Source organism: Lissotriton helveticus, chromosome 5_1, assembly GCF_964261635.1.
Source record: "Lissotriton helveticus chromosome 5_1, aLisHel1.1, whole genome shotgun sequence".
Taxonomy (NCBI): domain Eukaryota; kingdom Metazoa; phylum Chordata; class Amphibia; order Caudata; family Salamandridae; genus Lissotriton; species Lissotriton helveticus.
The window spans coordinates 791115664-791141791 of NC_136065.1; the positions used below are offsets into that span (position 1 = coordinate 791115664).

General features: G+C 46.7%; 1 long non-coding RNA gene across 1 annotated transcript in view; it reads right to left on the reverse strand.

The window, feature by feature from the left end:
- Nucleotides 1–25760, reverse strand: part of LOC144753375 (uncharacterized) — a 117312-nt gene extending 91552 nt beyond the window's left edge. Inside the window, exons 1-2 of the long non-coding RNA XR_013594322.1 lie at nucleotides 25384–25760; nucleotides 22412–22516 (exon numbers count right to left, since the gene is read on the reverse strand). This is a non-coding gene — a long non-coding RNA (uncharacterized LOC144753375). The remainder of the gene's footprint in view (nucleotides 1–22411; nucleotides 22517–25383) is intronic.
- Nucleotides 25761–26128: the final 368 nt, after the last annotated feature.

The window sequence follows — 26128 nt, forward strand, 5'->3', positions numbered from 1 at the left end:
TTACGACGTAACTTTTACCACGCAGTGCCTTTACAACTCAGGTTTTTCAACGCAAGTCATTACAACGAATTGCGCTGGGGGGCGCTCTAGGATAGGTAATAGTTTAATTTACTATCCAACACCTTCCCTACTATCCACGGGGACTGGAGTTGGAATAGTAAATTAAACTATTCACTATCCAGCACCCCCCAACGCAAGTCGTTGTAACGACTTGCGTTGAAAAACCTGCGTTGTAAAAGCATGCGTGGTAAAAGCATGCGTTGTAACAACGTACATCCTACAAAAACAGGTAAATATTTACATACAGAAAAACATTTTATGAAAAAAATGAATTTTAAGAAAGAAAAAGATCTATTGCTAGGGTCAAAGGACATGATACTGCCATGTAATAACCCCCTCTCAGCAAATGTTGAGGGTGGATACTTGCCTAGATATCTCTTCCTACTCATTCAGACCCTGGGCAACCGTGTCCAGGTTATTATCCATTTACACTCCAGTAAACTCAAGATATTTGTAAAATTGCCACTCCTGGGATTGGTACTGACCTTCTCTGTGACCAACTGCTTCAAGCTTTCTGCAGGATGTTCAAAAGTGTTGAAATGTTCCACCAATGGTGCCCCTTGAACCTTACAAAGAAATTCTACTGCAATGTTGTAGGTATGTGTGCTTTTACCTTCTACCGGGTTTGGCCTACGTACAAAAAGTCTAATTGGCATATGATTGCATATATGATAACCACACTGTTGTAATTAGTATGGTTTTATAATGTGTAAGTGTGTTTGGTTTATACAAAAGACTCTATCGTAAGGGTACATGCTTTACAGCGCCCACATTTGAAATGTCCTTTGATCTGGGGGATATTCCACAGCGACAGTAAATTTGTTTTAAGTGTCCCTTCCCCCCCAAGAGAGACCTCACAATGTTATCTTTCACACTTTTGCCTCTTTTGAAAGCATACATGGGCTAAGCAGGGGTTTTGACTTCGTCAGTCACCAAGGACCAGTGTTGATTTATGATTTCCCTGATCTCATTGCTGTGTTTATAAAAGGTTGTTACACAAATCATTCTGTTGTGTGAAGTATCCAAAGGCTGCTTGGGTTCCAAAAGAACCTCTCTAGGGCATGCTCTCCTGTGTGCTTTTTTGAGTAGGCTTGCCAGAAAGACAGGTAATCAAATTATATGTTTCCTTGAAATAAATCAGATTTATTTGAACAATTCCTCCATAGTCTTACAGCTGGTGTAGCTGGTAGTATGACCCTGAAAAAAAGCTTTCACAGCATTCAATGATAGGATTGGCAGACCCTTTGTTAAACACAATAAATCCCCCTAGACCTAAGTCCATAAGGTTGATGTACTCTGCTTTCAATAGGAGCTTGCAATATAAGGTCCATCTGCGTGAGGGTGTAGCGTAAGCCAATTTACTAGGCTTGAGAAACAATGACAAAGAATTCTGATTCAAAATGATACTAGGGTTTAATTTAATCCCTACCGAAGATAAAATGCTATTACTTACAGAAACTTATCTATATGAGAAGAAGAATGATGTGGAACAGAATGAAAGTTAAAACCAGGTTCTCTAGGCCGGGTGGTCCACCAAACATCACAAAGGGCATGTGTGATAAGAATTTGTTTCAGGGCTGCCTTGGATTTTCTCATAAGCCACTGATTAGGTGAGCACAATGATGGGATTCACCCACATACTAAAATTCCCCCAAAAGGAGATTATGCATTGCCTGATCATCTATATTTGCGGCGTAGATGACACATCCGGTTAGCTGTACCCCATTCCCAATAAGGCAATCAGCCACCTCTCAGAACTCTCCAATTTGACTATATGAGCTGCTCATTCATTTCCTTTGGACAGTAGCATGATCTCCGGGCTTAGGAACATCAATCCCTGTTGCAGCAAGCTTATGGCAAACTCAGCTACCCAATTTATATAATTCCCTAACGGTAAGATGACTCACCTGCATACATAAAAGATAGGGATTTAGTGTACGCAATCCCTCCTTAATGTATTTTATATTTGTAGGTAGAACTTATATCAAAGTGCCTGCACATCCTGGTTATGGCCATTGAGCCTCCTATCTATTCATGGGCAAAAAAAATCGTATTGCCTACGTGAGCCATGACAATTATTTTATATAGCCCAATAAATGCTATATCTTTTCTTTTTTCTTCTGCCCACCAAATCTTACATACTGCACCCATTCTGCCACATCGTCCAAACTGTCCCCTCCGTCTTTGCCCCCCAAAGAGTGCCTAATTTGATCCCTGTCCTGCTTTGCCGAGCAGGTGCTAGGACCCAACAGTGTGACCATGCACTAAAGGACCTTTCCATATTGAATAGTAGCACAGCTAACTCCTGGTCCCAACTCCAACCCAAGAATAAACTGCAATAGAAATACAATTTTGCCCCCGAGTGACAACCCACAAATAGCCTAAAAGTAAATGTAAAAAAAAGAGAAATTCCCTTATAGATAGAGAGAGCTACTACTGGAGGATGGTAAACCCCATATTACCCCTGGCCCAAATGTGAAATCAAGAACAAAGCTATCATAGGGTATAAGCAATATAAAAATAAAAAATAATGATCACATAGTGTTCTCTCTGCCCCATTGTCTTAACAGCTCCTGAGCTTTCCCTGGATCCTGATGGTAGGTTGTCTGACCTTTGTGGCATATCTTCAAATCTGAAGCCTCTAAAAAGGAGACAGTAGCACCAAGTTTCTGAAATGAGGAACTTGTTTCCTGTGGCTGCCATCTACATTCTGTTTCCCAGCAAAAATCTGACTTGACAAAAACGTATGCGCCGCAAGCCTTAACTGGTTTACTTGGGCGAAGCAGTTGAGTAATTGCTAACTAAACATAAAATTCCCCACATAAATCATGATGGCACGGAGGTACCTAGCTGCACGGCCCTTGTTTGGCTTGTGAAAGTAGAATCTGTTTGCCGTGTATCTGGCAGTCAATGCCCCAGTCAATGAGTTGGGAGAACGACTGATGAAATAAAGGGACAGCGTACCTTCTGGTATCATCCCCTTCATTCCATTCTGGTACCCATAGCACACGCAAGTTATTCCGTCACATCTGATTTTTAACATCTTCCAGCTTGTGGGACATATCCTGCATTCTATCTGTATGCTGATTCATTTGAGTTTTAATAGCTTGCGTAGACTCCATCAAACTAGCTGATTGGGACTCCGTACCATTAAGACAGTTGTGCAGTATGTCTCTATTCTTCTACATTTTCAGCAAAACAACCTGTGTTTTTAGATGGAAAGTCTTAAGGGACATAGTCTTTTTTATACTTCTATGCAATTGGATCAAATTATAGTATGAAGCTAGTGAGGGAACCTCTGCAGTGCCAGATTGTAACGGAGATTGGTCAGGGATAGATAGATCAGGGATAGAAGAGGGGGAGAAAGTTAGGTGCGACCCAGGGGATGTACCACCGGTTTCGGCTTGGCCTGTTTAAATCATTACAGGTGGTACTGCCAACATAGTATCATTTATAGCAGTTCAATCCACCCCTTTGGGATCCCAAAGTAAATCATCACAAGTCTCAACAATAGCCCCCACATTGAGGAAACTATCAAGATCATTCCTTAATGTTGGTGGCTTCTTCAGCCTAGTTAACTACTTTGGGCCCAAAACCTCATTCCTGCCAGACATGGCCAAACTACTAGTCTCTGAAAGGTCTGATAACGTAAAAAACGTCCCCAGCACTTCTTAATTTTCATGAAACGCATTCCCCTCAATAATGTGAGGACCAGAGTTGCTTCTGGAGCCTATCCCTGTCGGTACACTGACACTAGTGAGATAAATTCCAGAAATCCTTGCATGCCCAAAAAGCAGGGAATCAGCATTCCTCAGATTAGCAGCAATAATCCCAGTGGTATTTCTAGACTTGAAACTTATCCCCTGTGGATCCAGACACAGGGCAGTGGATGCCGGCAGCCCCAGTTTCATAGGAGCGTAAAAATCAACCATTGTTTTTCTGGCAGCGGTTAGTGGAGGAGCATTACCTGGTATATCAACAGAGGGGCCTGAAGGGTGTGGCTTATCTGAACTGCTTGTGATGACTGTGAGAAATAATCCTGAGACTGGCACCACACCACCAGCACCACAATGGACAATAAAAGCCAGTTCTTGATTCAAGAAAGTCAGATTTTGCAAACCTGCACTGGAATCCATAACTGACCGCATTTCAGGCTTTGCAAGCAGTTCAGTTGCTTTTTTGGGCTCTTTAGATTTCCTGCTGGGTGTCTTCTTGGGCTTTGCGGCTGTTCCCCCCTGGCCTTCTTGTTGGTTATCCTGTCCGTAAAACGGGAGCAGACACCAGAACAATGCTCGTCTTAGGAGCCTGACATCTCCCGCCTTGTCGGTTGAGCCGGTGTGGCTCCTGCCTTCTTTGGTAGGACCACTGAGCTTCTCATTGAGGCTGCTGATGCTGGAACCGGACCCACGGGGAGCATTGTTGCGATTGCCTCCACTCGACATATGATGCTGGCACCCCCACTGCAGCCTCCGAGCACCAGGACACCCGGAACCAAGCAAGCAGCTAAGTGAAGCCATGTGCAGTTGCTGCTTGCTGGGAACCACAAAAGGTAGTGTCCGGGCAAACAGTACCTGACTGAGGGTCGAGCCGCACCAGGACTCCTGATTTTGGCCTGGTTTTCATTCGGAAGATGACCAGCATACTTTAACCAAGGGGTAAAACGGGAGCCATGTCAGATGCGACAAACACACGCCGCCATGTTCCTCTGCACTGCCTAGTGCACAAAATCCAACTTTGAACCTTATAGTCTATGCAAAAGACTGTCCCACAATGGGAGCAGGGCATGGTGTGAAATGGTGGTTACATGGAATACTCATCAGAAAGAGAGTTACCAAAGTTACTTAACTTGTTCTTCAGATGGTTACTTCTAACTGCAGATTCTTCACACTGTAAATCAATATCAAACCAATACCCTTGCAAAGAGGAGAGCGCCTGTGGGTTGGGCTTTACACAAAGAAATTCTACAAGACTGGTCAGGCAAAATGACACCTCGTGAGCATTTCAGAGTCAATATTGTAGTGCCTGATGGATTTATGGATGGATGCCACATGGCAGGTTAGCATATGCAAAAAGATCAATCCCTTGAGGGCTGTAGTAGCAGTCTTGAGCCACTCATAATGGTACGTAAGACCTACAGGAGTATCCTTATTGGCCAAGGCATAACAGTGTTATACAAAGGACAATTCACTTACTCAAGGTCCATTTCTGCACTGCTTCATCTGCCTGTATAGCAGCAAACATCACAAAAATCTGATTTTCCACTCTGTACCCTTTAGTCCTAGCAATGCAGAAACTAACTAAGGGCCCAGTAAGGATCCCAGTGGGGGAGGGTCTCCTTCTCCTTCTCATAGGGATGTGGTGGACAGAAGAACGCTGGGAGCGTACAGACTGCCCCAGAAAAAATGCTGACATCACTTTCAGAAGATAGGATGACTCAACTGAAGCACCAATTTGTCTTACACAAAGGTCATATATGAAGGTGGGACTGACAAAGTCTGCAGCTAACCAACACTATGCAGGGAAGTGAATGCAATGAGTCCAAAGTTTCAAGGTACACTTACACAGAGGTTTGAATGCAGTACACATCAAGAATGTCAGAGCTTTGTATGGGGTAGAGTGCAAAATGGCACCTGTGAAACACTCTGCTACACGGCCTCCCACACGCGAGTCACTTTTCGGCCATCGGCTATGCTGCCTGGCTCAGGGACGCTGTTTCACAAACCAATGCTGCTTCTAGAAGGAAGCTGCCATCGTATCCAGCTCGGGGTGTATGCCGGCACCAACACAAACAATCCGCAAACTGGTATGGCTCCGATTACGGCTCTGGACATGCTCTCACTCTGGTTGGCAGCCGCTCTCCTCATTTGCTCCACCGCTCCGGCTGATATCTTGCGGGCTTTGAAGGAAGCTAACCGGTGTCTAAGGCGGAGTATGGCGTGCCGTGGCGCAAAGGGGATGAAAACAAAGACTGCACCAGGTAACATCAGATCTGCTAATACAGGGGGGCAGATTCCTGATTCGGACCACGTGCTGAGAGGTAAACGGGAGACTGGGGGCAGCAAAAAGGTCACAGGGAGATCTGGTGGGGTTGAGTGCTCAAGTATGGTGTCGGCTCCCAACCATCTATTGCCAAACTGTTTCCTGTCACGAGCTCCTCAGGCCGTATGGACAATTTAGCAACAAGCCCTGATGGTGCTGCTGAATCTACTGAGTTGGCTATGGATAACATACCCAGTTTGGCGGAACAGTCTGATCATTATCTTCCAGAAAGTCTTGAGCCAGCACAAACAGTAGACCTCTGTAGTCAAGTGGTCTCAATCATTGGTATTTTGAGCTTCATGGAGGGCTCTGAATCTGTAGCTCCTTCTCTAGATATCACAGCTGGAGACTCCACCGCTCGGGCTGGGTCATTCTCCAATGAGAACTAACAAAAATCTGTAGCTTTACCGCCATTACTACTGTAACTCAAAGCACTACTGGTGCACATGCAGCCCAGGGAATTCTGTCCCCCGAACTGGCAGACAAGCATTTTTTCTCCTTCTCTGATGGCTCAGACCCCGCAGCTGAAGGGAGCTCACTTTCTTTAAGTGAGGGGGGCCAATCTGACACCAGCTGCAGTCATTTCTCCAAAGAAGTTTCCACGTTCCAACATCAGAAAACCACTTCCAGTAAACAAAAAAAGAGAATATGCTCTGAAAAGCACAGTCTGTTAAAATAGGACTATTCTGGATCACAAATTATGTTCCCCTATGGCGAAGAATTCAGCAAGATTACGGACTCTCCAGAAGAACCTTCCTTATCGGCTATCGTATTGTCAATTAAACAGTTTCAGGAGGAAGTGTGGACAGACTATAGACAAGCTAAAGGGGCAGCCAATAAACTACATGTGGGACTTAGAAACCTAAATAAAACCTGCTCAGACAATGGAGAGCGGGTCACTATGATGTAAGGCCGCACCGAAAGTCTGGAAGCTGAAGTCACCACCCTAAAAGATTTATGCCCCTCTCAAGGCGCTTGCATGACAGATGCCATGTGGAAAATGGAAGACCAGGAAAACAGACAGCGTCAAAACAAACTCCGCCTGCTGGGGATTCCAGAAGGAATGGAGGGGCAAAGATCCCTGCCAGTACATCGTGAAGCTACTGAAGGGAGCTTTCCCCGATCATGCTGAGAGGAACTGGGATCGTGAAATTGAGGGGGCCCGCCGCTTCCCCATCACAATGGAGAAACAACATACTAATGGAGAGAAACCCAGAGCCCTTTTGGTGTTCTTTGGAATTTTTTTACTCAGAAAGATGGTATATGAACATGCTCGACTGAACTCTAAAAGGGCTTCAAGGGAGTATCTTTTTTCGCTAAACCTGATTTCTGTCATGCTACAGTGGAGCGAAGGTGGTGCCTTCGCCAACTTTTTTCCCCATTTCAGCAGTTGGGCGCGCAAGTATTTCTTATGAACCCTGCTAAACTAAAAATCATTATGAATGGATCTTCAAGTACTTTCACGTCATAAATCAAAGCCCAAGAATATGTGAAATCAAGGATAGAAAAGGGCAGCGCTAACGATTGTTATGATCAAGAGCAGATAGGTCTAGATTCCTCTTTACTATTTTTCTTCTTTTTCTCTCTTTTGGGAATAGGCCAAAGGTGAGTGTTTGATGGGCTCGAGGTGAAAAGAGAGGAGGTTAGGGTATTATGAGGATCTTAGGTTTGGATAAGGTTATGGTCCTCCCTTTTCTGTTATTGACTTTTTTTCTTTACTTAAATCCCTTTCGCTGCTCTTATTTAATGGCCTAAAAAGGTTAATAAACTCTTAGGAGTTCACAGCTAGGTTTTGTGCTTTGGTGTTATTTTTAGTGTGCATTTTTGTCTTGATGAATTAGAAAGTGCAAGAATTTGGTGCTTCTGCATTTTTAGAAAAGATTTTTTTTTTTATTATGGCCGGGTGAGGGCCTTTTGTGATACTGGTATTCTGGTATTATCTTGACATGTGTTTCTCACATATGCTACGCTATCAACGAATTTAGAAATGATTTAATATGGCAAATGTAATGCATCTTAGAATTGCTTCTTTGAATGTTTGTAGGTTAAATGATGCTTGGAAGAGGCAGAAGGTCTCACAAGGTTTGCGCCTACTCGGGGCCGACGTTGCCTGCCTCACATTGAAGGATCACGGACACATCTTCTGAACACAATGGGATATCTTTTAAGTGGAGGGACATCACACGGAGCGCGCGGGAAAGGTGTAGCTATCCTGACCCAGAGAATCGCCCGCTCCAACCTGTTCAAATTAAATCTGATCTTCATGGAAGATGGGTTTTAGCATAATGAGGGCTACCATCCAAATCTTCTTTCACCCTATGTTCAATATGCAGGAGTATATCTGATGACCCCCGAGTAATTAACTGGATTTCCAGGTCCCTCTGGCCTCTCCCCGTCATAATATGCGGATACCTTAATGTCAACTTAACAAGTAATTGGGGGATGGATACCCAATCGCAGTATACAGGTAGGAAACCAAAGGTTCTACAGGCCTTGAAGAACTTAACGCACACACATGGGCATGCTGATGTCTGTCCCGCCTAAAGCAGGACCAACCAGGATATACTTTTTATTCTGCACCACATAATTAATTCGCAAGACTTGATTATTTTTTAGTTTCGCCTTCTCTGATTAGGGATTGTAGCATTGAGATTACCCCACGGTTTTTGTCGGACCATAACCCCTTAATTTTAAGCATTGGGGGTTTAGCTTTTTGTAAGGAGGCTCAGACTTGGAATTTTGAGAAGGTGTTACTGTTCGATCTACGCGATCAGAATCAAATGAAAACTTAGATTCAAGACTTCCATGAAAGGAATTTTTGCTCCGCTCTCTTAGGAAGCACAAACAAGAGTAGTTGCAGATCCTAGAGCTCCAAAAGAAACTAGCAAAGGCAGAGGAAAATCTTATTGCAGCCATTCAGATGGCGAAGAAATTGACCCAGCCATACCTGACACTGCAGCAATTAGAGCAGAAATTGGTACAATCTTGGCCGAGAAAGCTGCAGCGAAATGGGCCGCTGCACGCGAAAAGATTTATGAATGTAACAATCAAATCAGCCATGAGCTAGCCTTGAGAACTAGGCAACATATTACAGATAACGGCATACATTCCATTCGGGTCCCGGCGGGGGGGATCACTAGTGATCCGAATATAATCCAAACAGCCTTCCGTGAATTTTATCAAAGCCTGTATAACGAAGAAGATGCTCTCACACAAGATGCTAGGCAGAAAGTGATCGACAACTTTCTGGATTCAGTCGTGTTATCACGCCTTAGTCCAGAGGATTGCCATCAACTAGAGGATCCTCCCTCGTGGGAAGAAATTGCCAGGGTGATGTCAAGTCTATCGGATGGTAGGGCGGCAGGCACCGACTGCATACCGGTTGAATTTTACAATGTTTTTTCCTCTCAGATTAAAGACATTTTTTAAACTCTTGTGGTCCAAATTTTCAATAGCGAGACCCCACCTCCATCATGGTCAACAGCCAAAATTATTATCTTTCCTAAAAAAGATAAATCTCCATTGGAAATGGGCTCCCATTGTCCAATCAAACGTATCAATGTAGGTTCTAAAATGTATTCCAAGATCCTTGCCTCCCGGCTCTCCATTAGAATTGAAAATCTGGTCTCCAAGTGGTAACACAGGTTTATCCCCAAAAAAGCACTACTGACCATATCCGGAGGACCATTACCCTGTTTGACATGGCACAGGCGAAAGGGGACCCGATGGCGCTAATACTTCTCGATGCCAAAAAAGAAGTCCATTGAGTCTCCTGGCTGTTTCTGTGGGGTGTCATGCAGAGAATGGATTTCAGGCCTAGGCAATTCAGGCCATTAAGGCCTTATATTTAAATCCTACGGCTAGAGTCTTGATAAACAGGCAATTAACTGAGCAATTTGCAATTAAACACGGGACCCGACGGGGCTGTCCCTGTTGCTTTTTGCAATATACATCGATCCTTTTATTAAAAGACTTATAAGTAGTCAGAACACCCCAGCCATTTATCGACACAGCTTTGAAACAAAAGTTATGGCGTAAGCAGACGATTTAGCTGTTGTGACCCCAGAACCTGAGAAAGCTATAACAGCTATAGAACGAGAGGCCCAGATCTTTAGGGAGGTCTCTGGGTATGCGTTAAATAAGGGAAAAACCCAGATAATTGTCAACAACAAAATCAACTGGACGGACAATAGGGTTGTCTCTAAGGCAAGGTATCTAGGGGTGAACATTCTGGCTGAAACAGATGTAACAGTCAGAGAAAATTTGGAACGGCTCGCTATGGAGACAAAGAGGGAGTAGAACCGGCTCAATAGCTTACATTTGTCAATGGTGGGCCGGTGCAATGTCCTCAAAATGATCTTTTTTTCTGAAATGTTATATTTTTTCAAGATCCATCCCTCTTGTATTCACTAATTCAATACTCAAGAAATGTGCTCATCTTTTTTCTCAATTCATATGGACTTATTCGCATCTTTTGAATACGTATCCCTTCCTCGGGAGAGAGGGGGCTGGGTGCTTCCAAACAACCAGTATTGATACAAGGACAATCTTCAGTACCAAAAATGGAATTCTCATCCCCGTTTGAACTTTTACTGGATGGTTAGAGGAGGGGGAGGAAGTCACTGTTTAATGTTTTTATTAGTCCGACAGTTGTTCCCTCATGTAAATTTGGTATTCTTCATTGATAATGCTGTATTGTTTCGAAATAAAAGCAAAATGAAAACATTTTAAAAAAAAGAATAGAACCCATTCCTTTCTCCCCTACAGGCACCAGCTTAAATGCACCATTTCAAGACACATCTGCACCTCTCAGAAGAGAATACTGAAACAATCTACTCATGCTTGGGAAATAACTGGTATAATATGGGAAGGAGTAGCCAGAAAGGGAGGGCGTAACCAAATTGCACAATCTTCAGGACCTAAAGAAAGTCAGAAATACAATATTGAATACTGACACTCTCCAGTGTCAAATGACAGCTGGAAGGGGAACTAAAGGGCCTTGCAAGCAGGTGAAGAGGATATGGTGGACTATTGCACCTGTGGTGGTCTCATCCGCTACTGGCCCCCATGTCCTTGAAGCCATGAATGGACTGATCTGGATGTAAGGCAGGCTTTGAGGGCTGCCTCTGGTAGTAAGCAAGGATCCTCAAACAACCATGAAACTTGTTTTATTGCTGGTTGAACTGGAAAGCGGAGGAAAGGACCCCTAGAGAACAACCTGTAACTCTGCTTTCTGTGTAGCACTACAATGCTGAATAGACATTTTCACTATATGACTGGCCCCATCTAAGAGCATTCCATAACAGAAGATTGGATATCCCCAGAAATCTGTGTACTCTTCTAAGTGTGGAATTGTATCACAACATTAGTGTCCACAACCTGTGCAGTCTGTAGTGTCCCAAGATACTTGATGACAGGGCTGATCCACCAGCTGAGTCAGAGCAGAGTTCAGAACAGACACCTGCGAAGCCTGGACCAGAACCAGGCTTGGACTGAGTTGCAGGGCCTGTGGCAAAGGAAGTCAAGACCCTACATCAGAGACAGAATGGACTGTTGTTGACCAGGATTAGTCAGTGCCATGGAAGTACATGCAAGTTTAGGTCAAAATGAAAGCATGATCTTATCATGGAAAGTAACCCTTAAATCTTTTAAATCTTCCTCAGGCACGACTCTCTGCAGGTGTAGCAATTGGATGGAGGCAATGTCACATAAGTTGTTGAATTTGGGTTGTTTGGGTGATTAAATCTATAGGCCACAATGTTTACAACCAGTATGAACATGTTAACTAAAATCAAGAGGTTGGCATTGCTTATTAAACTTGCCTATATTTTGTTAAAGTAATGGCTGTTTTTTGGAGTAGGTTATCCTCATATGGGCATCATGGTCAGGAAAGCCAAGTTCACTGGCTCTATGAGCGGTTCAGGCATGAATAAGCTTGAGTTTGGAATGCTAGCGGTCCTAAATTATGGCAAGTCATGTGAGAGAAGCATTGCTGGAGTGAAGACATGTTTGCGTCTCTCAAGAAAACAGGGTAGTAGGAATGAAAAAAATGTGAAATGCAGGCCAGCAGCTCCTTTCACAACTAGAAGGCTTTACTGATAATGAGCCATCTCATAAACAAAGTAAAATCTCCAATCTGTATTGGCAAGATCATGGTTAGCATTGTCAAAAGAAGGCAGGAGCCTTCTTCCAGCATAAAAGGTAACAAGATGTTGCTGGGAAACCTCCCAGTGCGTCGTTCCACGGGAGAGTTAAGCCCAGCGCTGACATAGACTAGTGCAGATGCACTAACTGTTCCAAATTGTACCTCCCCCTGTAATAGGGGTGTTGCTTGAGTGAAGATGGGTTAGTGTCACATAAGAAAACAGGGGAGGGGCTTTAAATAAAATGCTAACTGGAGTCCACTAGTGTCTGCCACAAGTAGAAGGCTCCCCTTCTCTTGAGACACACTTGAAATAAAAATGTATTTTAACAAGTGCAAGTCACTCTAATTCATTTAGCAAAAATACTCCAAACTTGACCCTCCAGCCCTCTACCCAGGTCAACTTCTTGAAAGACTTACCAAACCTCCATCTCCTCCCTTGTTGTCAACCCCAACAAAATATTCGGACATGGAGGGGAGTGGCTAGGCGCCAACCATCATAGCCGCACACTAGAGGAGCTCCGACCTCTAATCACCTCTGAAACCTGAATATCCGTTACAAACTCTGTACCTGCCCATGGGTGCAGGAACTGCTGCAATGCCAGGATACATTGTTTTTTCTCCTTCTGCTTCCCTAGGGGAGTCAATTTAGCCTCATCACTGGGCCAGGCCGGAAGGTGAGAGGGCCTGCCGTGTGCCACGATGTGGGGCCTGGGAGGCGAAGTGCGCCCTTCCGGGGAGCAACTGCTGCGGCCAGGGAAGAGTCTGGTGCTACGATTGCCCTGAAACCCAGCCCCTGACCCATACAATCGATGACATCTGGAGCAGCCAAAGGGGTTAGAGGGGCCGACAGTCCTGAGGGACCGAGCATCACTGGTTCCGACTGGGGAGGAACTGGAGCTGACGAGTGAGAGGCTGAGGAGGAGCGGATCAGACTGAGACAGTCCAACGCAAGAAACAGGTGGCAGCGTGGTGCCCAGAACTGTAGCGGGCCACTGTGAAGCTTTGAGGCCTCTGAAGAGTGGATAGCTGTGTGGCCAGTCGAGTAACTGGCACGCGGCTGAACTCATTAAATACTGGCCTGCTCTCTCTTGTTTGCTGCCTCCGGGGCCCAGCCTCTGTCTTCCCTTGTACTGTTTTCCCTGCAGGCTGCTGGTGAAAGCAGATAAAAGGAGAAGACAGCAGCTCTGAAGTAGGAAGGAGTGTTGTCCCGTACCCAAGGGACCCAATAGCCTGGCGATGTACTGCTTCCCCACACCAACATTCCACTGTCCTCCAGGGCTGGCCGGTGAAACTATGAGGGACTGGCTGGACTGTCATGATGGCCTTAAAAGGAGGGCCCTTGATGGGGGATCTGTGGTGAGGCTAGGTGCCCATTGGGACCTGGCCGGCTAGCCACATCCACCCATTGAGACCAGAGAGGCTACTCAAGGGCTTTACGTCTGCCCAAATCAACAAAATGGACAATTATGACATTTCAAAACTACCAACAGTGGTGCTTGACCAGTCTGCAGACCAGGCAGAGGTGACAGAACTATTGCTCAGAGCCATTATGGCAGCCATCACTGACCTGAGGGGCACTATTGAACCAAAACTGGGTGCTGTCACCATAGACGTCAATCTACTCAGAATAGACTTGCGCAAAATCTCTGAGAAGATCACCACAGCTGGAACTAATATCACTCAGCTGCAAAGCATGTCTAAATGGTTGGAGGAACAATTATAGCACCATACAAAACAACAAATTGCCATGGCAGTGAAACTGGAGAACAAGGAGGGGCAAGCACGTAGGAACAAAATATGGCTGGTGGGGGCTCCGAAAGATCATAGCCAGGATCCTGAATTATCAGGACAGAGACGCTGTTCTTCAGGCAGCACGCTCCCATGGAGATTTACAATACAACAATACTAAGGTGCGCTTATTTACCGATTTTACGATGCAGGTACAGTGCCAACGCTGGAGCTTCGAGGCAGTGACGCTGGAGTTACGAAATAAAGAACTCAAACATATAATGCTATACCCTGCGAGACTCAGAGTGGTAGCGGAAGGTAAATCGTGGCACTTCAACACGCCAGAAGAAGCCTGGGTATCGCTGGGGGGGGGACTGGCATGTGGTGGGCCCCTGTGGGACACTCGGACGAAACAAACCTATGACTGTCTGGGAGAGGACAACGTAGGAGACACCGGACCCCAGGTGGAAGACGGTACCCAGGACAAAGAATTAATATTGGACATGAACTGACAAGATGGGCTATTGTTGGCCACAAATATGATATGAATCAGTATTGGTGATAACATTGGACATCAAATGTATCCTATATTGTATGAAACCTTACAAGGGTCATAGCTGGCCTGGGGAGGGGGAGGAGGGGGAGAAGCAGACTAAGTCACAAACGAGCAGGGCAAACAAACAGTAGTAAGAGGCTGGAACTAAGCTGTACCAGTGGGCCTTATGTCAGCGCTGGCTCACCCTAGAATAGCTCATGTTAGTATTGGGGCTTCAGGCACTCTGCAAATTGGAGGTGTGTGATGTTTTAAACCATTTTTAACAGGGTAGCAGGGGGAGTTACTATATTGGGATTACTGTAATCACGTTAGTTGTTGTTAAGTATCAATCTTTGTTTTGCTCAGTGAACGCAGATGTAAAGCCACAGGCTTTTGCACTGAGATGGCAGAGAGGGAGCTTCTTATCATTCGTTACACAGCATACAGGAGATCTCATCATGCTCACCCGACAATGAGGGACCAAAAGGATCGCACTCAATGGAAACCCAATGGGTTGCTACATTGAAGATTGTGACGTGGAACGTCAATGGCCTGGATAAGAAAATCAAATTTACATAGTTCTACAATATCTCGGAAGATATGCCGCAGACAGTTCTCCTGTAGGAGATGCATTTGAAAGGTAAAAACTATAAAGATCTAGATAGATATGAGCATACTCTCCTGGCTCATACGGAGTACATGTTGGGCTCCAAGGGGGTGGCCATAATGACCAGGGCATCTATCCCATTCATTCCCAGTCACAAATGGCACGACCAACATGGCAGATATGTTGCGCTGACAGGTAGGCAGGAAGGCAAAAATTGCCCACTCCGGCTCCACCCCGATACATTGCCGCCACTCGTTGCTCTCTTACTGGAGATGCCGCAGGCACGTTTGTTCTAGGTTTGGGCACACATGAACACTGCCATGGATCTAGAGATCAACATGGTGTTGGGGACCCATTCTAGTGCTGGCCCAGAGCCCCTATGGGCGTTCATGGAGGTGATGGGACTGCTGGACTTGTGAAGTGACCACAACCCATGCTACGACAATACACATTTACTCAGCTGCAGATAGCAGCTACTCCCGACTAGATCATATCCTCACACACTGTACACATGCAGGTCTATTCTGAGGGGCTACACTTAGAGCGCATGGTATTTCAGACCATTCCCTAGTGTGGGTGCAGCTACAGACAGATCAATACTTTTAAGAGAATGATTGGTCGGTTGACTCGGCATGCTCTTTGTAGCAAGCTTATAAGATGGTCACACGAGGACATGCTCAGACCTTGATAGGAGGAAGTTGGAAGGAAGAAAGATTGCAAAGTGAGAAACTAGAAAGAGAGATATGTCAGATGGAGGCAGAGGAATTGTGCGGCGAGACAATAGACTCACCTTAACACAACAAATCAGTCTTAAACAACAAGAAATGAAAGACGTAGCTGAAAATAAAGCTCAGGCACAAGCGAGAGTGGCACAGAGAAGGCAAATAAAATAGTTTGGCTGGAAAAAAGGGATAAGGAGAGAAACTGGGTCCTAGAAATTCATACACCTGATGGTAATATACATCAGACTTGGGAGGCTATTGCAGAGGCTTTTAACGACTATTACAAAACACTTTATACAGCTGTTTCAGTGAGAACCAGGAATGATTGCACTGAGCTTTTAAGAGATATTTCCCTCCCTGCCCTGTCAGTTTATGACAGAAATGCACTAGACCAGGGAGTAGAAGTGGGTTATGTAAACTCCTCTGGAAAGGGGGTAGTTCCAGGATTGTACTGAGCACACTTCAGAGGGGGGTGTTTGAGGGAGGACTGGTGGTCCTGGACATTAGAAAATACTACTGGCAGCCCAGCTGATAACATGTAACGACTGGGTGTTTGCAGATAGAGATGAACCAGCCTACTTGGTGGACCGACTTGCGATGGGCAGTCACAGCCATTGGGCTGCGCTGTACCGTAAGAAACAAGAGAGGCCACTGCATTTTCACACATGGCATGGTCCGTGCATGGCGTGAAGCCACTCGATGCTTGGGAAGGGATGGGAGAGCAAATTAAAAGAGAAAACTCAGCTATGGGACAGTGATTTGCTGAGGGAGGTGGGGGGCCTGAAGGGATTCCATAAATGGGGACTTCTGGGCTTCAACTACCTTGGAGATTTTTGGAGGGGTCTGGCAATGAAATACTTTGATGACCTAAGAGCAGAATACCAGATGATCGATACAGAAAGATTTCGATACTTACTACTGGTACATGTTTTGCACAGGCATATGCTCGAAAGAGAAAAAAACACAATACACACCCTTGGAAGAGAGGCTACTACTAAATCCAATGATAGCCAAAGCCACCTCTCTGACATACAGGAAACTCATGAAAGGCCCCTAGAGCCCCTAGGGGCCCTGAGGAAGGCATGGGACACTGATGTGGAACTACTGGAGGAGGATGATTGGGTGGAGGCGCTTCAGTCCTAAAGTGGTAGCTATTCAAACCCGCTTTTGCCTCCTACAACTATGGATCTTCCAGAAAACGTATGCACCGGCTGGGGTGATGTGACTCGGGTCAGTTTGTTAGGGTAACTGAAGGTGGTGTCATTCTTTCCCACTCCATAAGCTTGTCCGTAGCATTCAACAAAACTGGCGGGGATGATAGAGGCTAGTAGCATGGCCCAAATATCACATAATATGGCTTAGGGTGGCCGCTATAGTAGCAAAAAGTAATCTAGCCAAGGGCTGCGGTTCAAGCCACCCATCAAGGGTATAGGATTGGAAAGATGATCTGGACGGTTGCTGCAGTGCAAAAAAAGGCATTGTCATTTACAATGCCAATAGCTCAAACTCCGGCAAATGCAAGACCTATTCCATTAAAAATACTTGTTATGGATGTGGTAAGATATTACAAAGAACAAACTAAGTTTGTGAAGCACTGGGGACAATTGACAACAGGGTGCAGGGGAGTTAATATCACTAACGGAGCATTTACTGTTCTTCAGGGTGATAGCTTTGTAGGACAGGGGGCACAGAAAAGTTATTGAGATTCACAATGACAACCGAAAACCATTAAGTACACTTCAATATGCAGCCTGTACAAACCATAGCAAACAAACATTGCAAGCACATATTTAAGTCTCACAAGAAGCCTCCGCCTTTGCTGAAGGGCAGCGTCCCGCGAGTGGTGTATCAATCAGGGGTTTATATAGCACACTTCTCACCCGTGAGGGTCTCAAAGAGCTGGAGGGGGAGGGGGGATAGGGGGGTGAGAGGCTCCGGATCAGTCGAAGAGCCAGAAGCCTGTTGTTCACAGGGAGCTTGTTCCAGGTCTTGGCTGCAATGTAGGAGAAAGCTCTCCCGCCGGTTCTGTTTCTGCGGATGGGGGAGACCTCCACCAAGGCGAAGTCGGCAGAGTGGAGGTTCCTCGGGTACGTGGAAGGATACTCTCTCTTTGAGGTATTTGGGTCCAATGTTGTTGAGGCTTTTGTAAGCGTGTGTGAGGAATTTGAAGGTTACACTCTTCTCAACGGAGAGCCACTGGAGGCATCATAGGTGTTGAGTCATGTGCTCGTGACACTGTGTCCCGAGGATGAGTCTGGCTGCGGCGTTCTGGATGGTTTGGAGCTTGTGTAGAAGTGTTCTGTTGATTCCGGCATAGAGGGCATTGCCATAGTCCAGTCTGCTCGTTATGAGTGTGTGGGTCTGCAGTCTGGGGGATCCATTTGAAAGTCTTACGGAGGATGCGAAGGCAGTTGAAGCTAGTGGAGGTGACGGCGTTGATCTGGCGGTTCATGGAGAGGGAGGAGTCAAGGATTATGCAGAGGTTCAGAGCGTGGTCTGTAGGGGTGGGTGGGCTCCCGAGGGCTGTGGGCCATCAGGTGTTGTCCCAGGCGGAGGTGTAGGGTCCAAGGATGAGGACCTCGGTTTTCTCTGAGTTGAGCTGCAAGCAGCTATCTATCATCCATGTTGCCATGTTCTTCATTCCTTCCTGGAAGCAGAGTCCAGTGTCTTCGGGATTCCTCGTGAGTGAGAGGATGAGCTGGGTGTCATTGGCGTAGGATACGATGTTGCGCCCGTGTTGTCTGACAATGGTGGCGAGGGGGGGCCATGTAGATGTTGAAGAGCGTGGGGCTGAGTGATGATCCGCAGTTGATTTCCGTGGGTTCGGAGAGGAAGCAGGGAGTCAAAACCTCTGGGTTCTGCTAGAGAGGAAAGATTGGATCGAGTTGAGGGCGGCTCCTGGTATCCCCGCATCGTGGAGTCTGGCTGTGAGCGTGCGATGTGAAAAGGTGGCAAAGGCTGCGAGAGGTCTAGAAGGATGAGGGCCGCAGTGTGTCCCTAGTCTAGTAGCATGCGGATGTCATCAGAGTCTGCGAGGAGGGCTGTCTTGATGCTGTGGTCGCTGCGGAATTCAAACTGGGAGGTGCGTAGGATGGAGTTCTCTTTGATGAAGGCGGTTAACTGGGCGTTTAAGAGTCTCTCTGTGACTTTGGCTGCGAAGGCAAGGAGAGAGATGGGCCGTCGTTTTTCAGGTCCGTTGGGTCAGCCGTTGGTTTCTTGAGGTGGGCTTTCACCCTCTCCCGTTTCCAGTCATCTGGGCAGATGCCAGATCTGAGGGAGGCGTTGATGGTCCGTCCTAGTTCGGGTGCGATGACGGCAGTGGCCCTGTGGAAGATGTGAGGTGGGCAGGGGTCCGTTGGGGCTCCTCAGTGTGTTTCCTTCATGGTTGCGGAAGATGGAAGAAGGAGCTGAGCTTGTCGCAGAGTTCCTGGGAAGGTGTGACATCCGTAGCTTCGCAGGTGGGTTTTGTGAACTGCTGTATGATATTGAACAGTTCCTTGGTGTTGGTTATGTTGGACTCAACTTTGTCTCTTACGAAGGTCCGTTTGGTGTCTCTTATGCACTGGTGGTATTCCTTCAGGTCGCTCTAGTGGTTGTTACGAGCTTTCGTGGTTTTCTGGTTTCGCCAGGTTTTCTCTAGGCATCTGAAGGAGCGGCTGGCTTCTTGAAGTTCTGCAGTGAACCAGGCGGGCTTCTGAGGGTGTTTGGCGGGGGGGTGGAGGGGTGCGAGCTCGTCGGCACACCAGGTGACCCAGTGGTGAAATTCCCTGTCTGCGGAGTTGGTGTTGGTTGTGGCACGGGGTGGGTTTTGGCGGAGGGTGGTGTTTAGGTGTTCCTCTGTGACCTTGCTCCAGTTCCGTCGTGGCGGGCGTGGGGCTGGCTTGGGTGCGGTGGTGGTGTTGGAGGTGAAATGGACACAGTGGTGGTTCGTCCAGAGGGGCCGGGTGGTATGGCTGAAGTGGATGTTTGTTCCTCGAGCGAAGATGGGGTCGAGGGTGTGACCCGCTCTCTGGGTGGGCGTGTTGATGAGCTGCTTCAGTCCCAGGTTGTCAAGGAGAGTGGTGGAGTCGGGGTCGTTGCAGTTGTTGAGGTGGAATTTCAGGTCCCCGAGTAGAATGTAGTCCATGGAGCTGATGGAGTGGGGGGTGTCGAGCTCGGCAGTGATAGTTGCGGGCTGGGTGCAAGGTCCTGGCCGTCTGTAGATGAGGGTGCTGCGTAGCGTAGAGTTGGGGCTGGTCTGAATCTGGAAGTGGAGGTGTTCTGTGTTGGAGTGGGGGTCACTTGTGCTGGATGTGGAGAGTCAGAGGAGGGGGTCTTGTGTGCGATGGCAAGTCCTACTCCTGTGCGGTGCGGACGGTCCTTTCTCTGGATCTTGGAGCCATCGGGGATGGCCGTGGCGATGTCAGGACCGGAGGCAGCGTTGGTCCAGGTTTCGGTGAAGAAGGCGACGTCGGGCGAGGGGTGTCGATCAGGTCCCAGATTTCTATGGCGTGTTGGTGCAGGGAGCGCAAGTTGAGAAGGATGCATATCAGGTCTTCGGCGGTACTGGGGCTATGTCAATGGTGAAGGATCAGCTGCAGTGTCTGGACGAAAACTTCCCATGGGTGGTGTTAGGTAAGGATCTTGCGCAATCGGCGAGTCTTCCGGGATTGAGTGTGTGGAGGGTGGTATAGTCGTAGCGGTGGGGCCTGGGAGGACCAGGGTTCCTGCGCTGGTTGCGGTCGCGTCGCGGATAGGCGCAGACAGGCTTGCCTTAGGCACGCCTTTGGCGCGACCGCATAGTGGTCGCCATTAAGTAGGGGAGGGGGTCGGGACCAGTGGTGAGGAGCGGGAATGGGGACTGAGTCGGGGTGGGAGGAGCCGCAAGGGCAGCAGAGGCGGATGAACTGGCTCAAGACAATGCAAGGGAAATAACTAAGGACTTAGAGAGTCTGGCGGAATCAGAGATAAGGATACAGTAGCAGTAATGGGGAGGAAGATCAAATCACAGCAAAATCATACAAGTACTAGATTCACATTAGAATCACTAGGGGGCTAGGCGGGCTCCTGATGCAAACCTTGACCTGCGGGAGCTGCTGGAGCGAGCCCTGATGGAAAATGAGCTAAAATACAGTGGCAGTAATGTGTAGAAACAACACAGATACCGAGAATGTAGCACGGAGAATGAGCTGAAATACAGTGGCAGTGAATGCAGAGAAAACACTGTTACAGGGAATATAGCGCAACAACAACAATCACCAGTAGGCTGGGTGGGCTGCTGGTGCAAACCCTGACCTGCGAGGTACTCAAGGCTGCGGCAGTGAGGTGGAGCTGCAGGGGAGAGTGCTGACCCGGACCGAAGGTCTAGGCTTCACACGCACCTGCAGCAGTCGTCATTAAGTAGGGGAGAGGGCGGGACCAGCGATGGGGAGGCGGGTGTGGGGACTGAGTCGGGTGGGAGGGGCCAGAGGGGCAGCAGCAGCAGATGAACGGGCTCAACACAATGCAAGGGAAAACACTAAGGACTCAGAGAGTGCCGCCATTGTGAAACTGAAAGGGCGCATGGAGCTCTGAAAAAATAATTGCCCGCCATTGCTAAAGCAGTGTCCCGTGAGCAGTGTGTGTGGCTGCCTATGCTGAAGTGTGAGCGTTCACCCACTGGGAACTACTTTTAAATAAAGTAACAGTAATTTTGCTCTGCTTTTAAATAAAAAGGTTCTTAAAAAACAAAGAAAAGATTACACTTTAACCCACACATTGTCTAAAACATTGAAGAATGGAAAAGTTTACATGGTTGGGGGAGCAAAGGAAAGGAAAAAAAGCTGCTGCCACCACCCTTTGCTTCACCTCTAAGCCTACAGTGTGGAAGCCTCTGTAAATCTAAGTACCGCGAGGAGGAGCCAGCCAGAAGACTGTGGTATGGCACTCAGTACGGCTGTGAACAGAGGAGCTAGAATGGCGGGATGTTAATAAACAATAATAAGACGGGGTTAGCACAGGCAGGCTCGCACACAGAGTCCAGCAGAGGACACAAACCACATCAAACAATGATTACATGGAGATGCATTCGTTTAACAAGAAGGGTTCATCGTTGTTCAAGGGCAGTGGCCCGTCCTGCGAGTGGTGAGTGCGGCCCCATTGTGAAAGTGAAAGCGCACATGCTGCGCTGCAAATACAAACAAGAAGCAGCTGTCATTGCAGAAGCTGGCATCCGTTAAGTGCTGTTTACATTAAATAAGCAAAGAGTTCTCCCAAACGGCTAATGAAAGCTCTAGGGTAAGGACACATGTAAGAGAGGCTGTCCTTATGGGAGGTACAACAGGAGAGAGGGAGATACTAACAAGGGACTACTAAGCCTATTGACAAATAAAAAACCATCATTTACAACGGACAGAAAGAGGACCCAATGGTAAAGATGGGCGGAACCTGGGCGGAGCTTAATGGGCATGAATACTGCATGTCTCGAAGAGACAGCGCAAGCGCTTCCTAGGCAAGACCTAAAAAACAAAACAGTTGTCACTATCAATATAACATCCCAAATTAGCAAACACTTGACCGTGTTTCACAAAATATGGAAGAAAGAAGGAATGGGTTACCTTATGGTCAGCCCTATCCTGGAATGTTAAACCAAAGTAGTCTTTTTCCAGCAGGTTGAGCTGTTCACACACATTATCAAATAACACCTGTCCCATGGCTTGTTTCTGTAAAATAAAAAGAACATACATAAATGTTTGATCGGTCACATTCTTCAGACATTAAGTCATCAACTCAGCATATAGACAAGTATAACTCTCCACTTGAGTTTTTGTCATGGAAGAAAAACTCTTACATCCATAAAATGAAAACATTTTAACATATTGAAAATGCAGATAGGGAAGCTGTGTATAACATTTCTATTTTTTGGTATCACTGGTTTATAATGACATGATAAAACACAATACTGTAAACCTGAGACTACGCTATGGGAATATAACACATGGTTACTGTTGGAACTGGGGTCACCAGCTCCCCGAGGGTAGCATGGCACGAGCGGGTAGGCATCCGAAAGCTTTTGTGTAAAGCGACCATACAGCACACGCAACCACTGAGACAGAAAACTGGGCACGCAATGAGTGACGCCACTCCAGTGAGTTTGTATAAAAATTAGATAACTTTTATATAGAGCAGAGTCAGGATAATCAAAAATTACAGTATCAATTACTTTTTAGTTTTCCTCCAGAATACATAGGTTTCAACATTTGTAATAAATACTTAGAGGAATAAATATTAAATATCATTAAATATAGATAACCACAGGCCTGACCTTAGCTTTGCTTCTTATCAGCACCTGTAAGAAATACATTACAAAAGCAACCAAATGACATTGCATCTAATTGGTTCTGCAGGCATTTTTACCCACTTCACACCAAGCAAGGGTGAGCGTTCCACAGCAATAAACATGTAAATAAATAACTGTAGGCTTCCAGTAAATATGGCACTAAAGGGAAGAAAACATGTCATTAAGGTTAAACAACCCCTTGTGCAGAATTAACCATCTCCTTAATTAGGAATAACCATTTTAGGAATCACTCCTAGTATGAATAAGTGTTTCCTAGATTAGGGCTACACATTTCACAAGCTACAATACATTTCTGTAGGCCAGAAAGAACATTCTCATTGAGCAGATGCAGAACTTCCTATGAAGCCAGTGTAAAACATTTCATTAGGCCAGAATTACCTATCTCATCAAGTAAGAACAAACATTTCCTTCAATCAGGGTAGCCTTTCTCTGAGCAGAAGTAAACATTTAATAATAGTTCAACCATTTCATGACTCAGACCTGCACATTTAATTGTGCCTATGCAGAGCATTCCCATAAATAAGGCAGTAATAAATAGGCCTATTTTAATATGTGCATTTCCTTAAGGCAATTCCAAAGTTACTACAGCCTTAACTCCTTATGCATTTCATTAGGAGCACAAACACTGCATTTCTCAGCAATACCATTTCCAAAAACGCAGGAATAAACAGTGCCTCGAATGAGGGTAAACCATTCAATTGGCAGAAGCAACCATTTCCTTAATCAGGAATAAACAGGTCATTAGAACCCAGGCCCCATTAGCAATGTTGCGCAGCAAGCTCCTCGAATCGGCAGGGCCTGTAATAAGGTTTTGCTAGCTCCTGCAGCTTAAAAATAACAGCCCCTTATGTAGGACTAAACATTTCATTTACCCAGAATAACATTCACCTCAAGCAGGGATCAACCTTCCATTAATTATATCTAAACCCTGTGCCTAAGAACCAGTAAGACAATGGCACGTGAGCAGGAATTCTCAGGTTGGAACAAAACCTTTCATTAGACAGGCACAATTAACCAATTCCTTGCTCTGCAGTTCTTGACGCAGGGATAAAACATTTCAGTATTCAAGAGTATCCCTGTTGGTAGGTAGAAGTTAGAACACTGGGGCAGGAGTATAAAACTTTCCATTAGGTAAGTACCCCATAAAAAGGCTCAACATTTCATGAGAGAATAAACGCTGCATTACTCAGCCATAAACATGCATAGGGCTTCACTAACTGGCATGCAACTGTACCCCAGGCAGGGGTTAACTTTTATTAGCTGAGGCCCCCACTGTGTCTTTTGGGGGGGGCCCTGGCCCAGTTCCAGTACTTGAAGGGCCAATGGGGCTATTCCCCAGTTCAGGGAGCCTTCTGACACAGCGCCAGGCAGCAAATTCAGGTCCTGGGCACACAGCGCCTCGCTGATGCAGCGCTTGAAGTTAATGACAGATGCTGGATGTACAGCGCTTCACAGTACCTCAAGGGTCCCCAGGCAGCAGCCGAGCTCTCAGGTTCACAACGCTTCGCAGTAACAGCGCTGGTAATGGCTTTCTGGTGTCAGTTGTAGGGGAAGGGAATATGGCAGTCCTGGAGATAGCGCTTCTCTGGTACAGCGCTTCGCAGGGGACACAGCAGTTCTGGGAGCTAGCGCTCAGACAGCAGTAGCGCTTGGGCAGTTTCCACAATAGCGCTCCTGGCAGCCACAGATCCTCAAATGACAGCGCTGGGCACTCAGGGTTAGTTACAGCCCCAGCGCTTCGCAGGCACAGCGCTTCTCTTGGGCCATTCCCATAAATAAGGCAGTTCAGGTAGCGCCAGCAGGACAGGTAGTCTAGGGTGCTAGCGCTTGGTAGTTTCAGCAATAGCGCTTCACAGGTAGATTATTTGCATCAGTACAGTTCAGACAGTGCAGGCTAGCAATTCAGGCAGATATAGCGCTTCAGGGTTCTAGCGCTTCTGCAGGCAGTTACAGTGCTTGAGCCTCAGGCAATTTAGTTAGGCTAGCAGTTCAGGAGGCTAGTGCTACGCAGAGATAGTGCTTAGCATTCACTTCAGTGGAGCACTTTCCTCAGGACAGGTAGTGCAGGGTGCTAGCGCCAGGGAATAAGAGCGCTTAGCCAGCAGACAGTTTATATTAGTTGGAGTCAGATCAGCAGGTTCCACAGGACAGTTCACACAACAGTGGCAATCCAGAAAAAGGGATCCCAGGTGGCATCAGGGAGCGCAGGGAGTGTTACAGCGCCAATACCTGGTTGATTTCTCAAAAGTCCTGTGGTGATTTGGTTTCTTCTTGGCGCTTTATATTTCTTGCGCCCTTGTAAATTGCAGTCTCTGGGTTCCTTGAAGGGGGGGGAATGTTGAAGTTGATGGTGGATATCAAGTCTCCTCAGCCAGTTCCCTTCAAGCAGACCTGGGGTTCCCCTTCCGCCGGGCCAGGTCAGTGGGGGCAAATTCAGGATACCTCAACACTTGATAAGCAGCACCTAGGCCCTGTCTCTACCAGTGTCATAGGTCCCCGTCTAGGCCCCCACCGCCTAAAGCTCCTGCGTAGGTTCTCCCCCAGGTCTGTGCTCCCTCAGTCTGTCAGGAAAGTTTTCCTCCCTTTCCTTATTTAGTGCCAGTTGACAGTTGGCAGTGGCAGTTGGTGTCACCTCACCTGTTCCAGAAGGTTCCAGGAGGTTCTAGGAGGTTCCACCATTCTGGCTATGGGCAGGCTGGCAGGCTAGTATTGATACATTGTTTGGAGGGTTCTAGCCAGCTCCTGGCCACTAGAATGCGCCCACAAAGACCGCGCTGCAGTAGCAGGGGTCAGTGGCAGCCATGTTAGGGGAAGAGGGCACCTGCACCTTAACATTAATTTAACATTACACAGGGCATCTCCACTACACAAGGCCTATACACTTTTGTTACAATAGGGGGCACCCTAAATTAAATGAATAAAAAACGAAAAATTCTGGGGAAAGAGCCAAGTCCTACAGTTACCCTTCTAGATT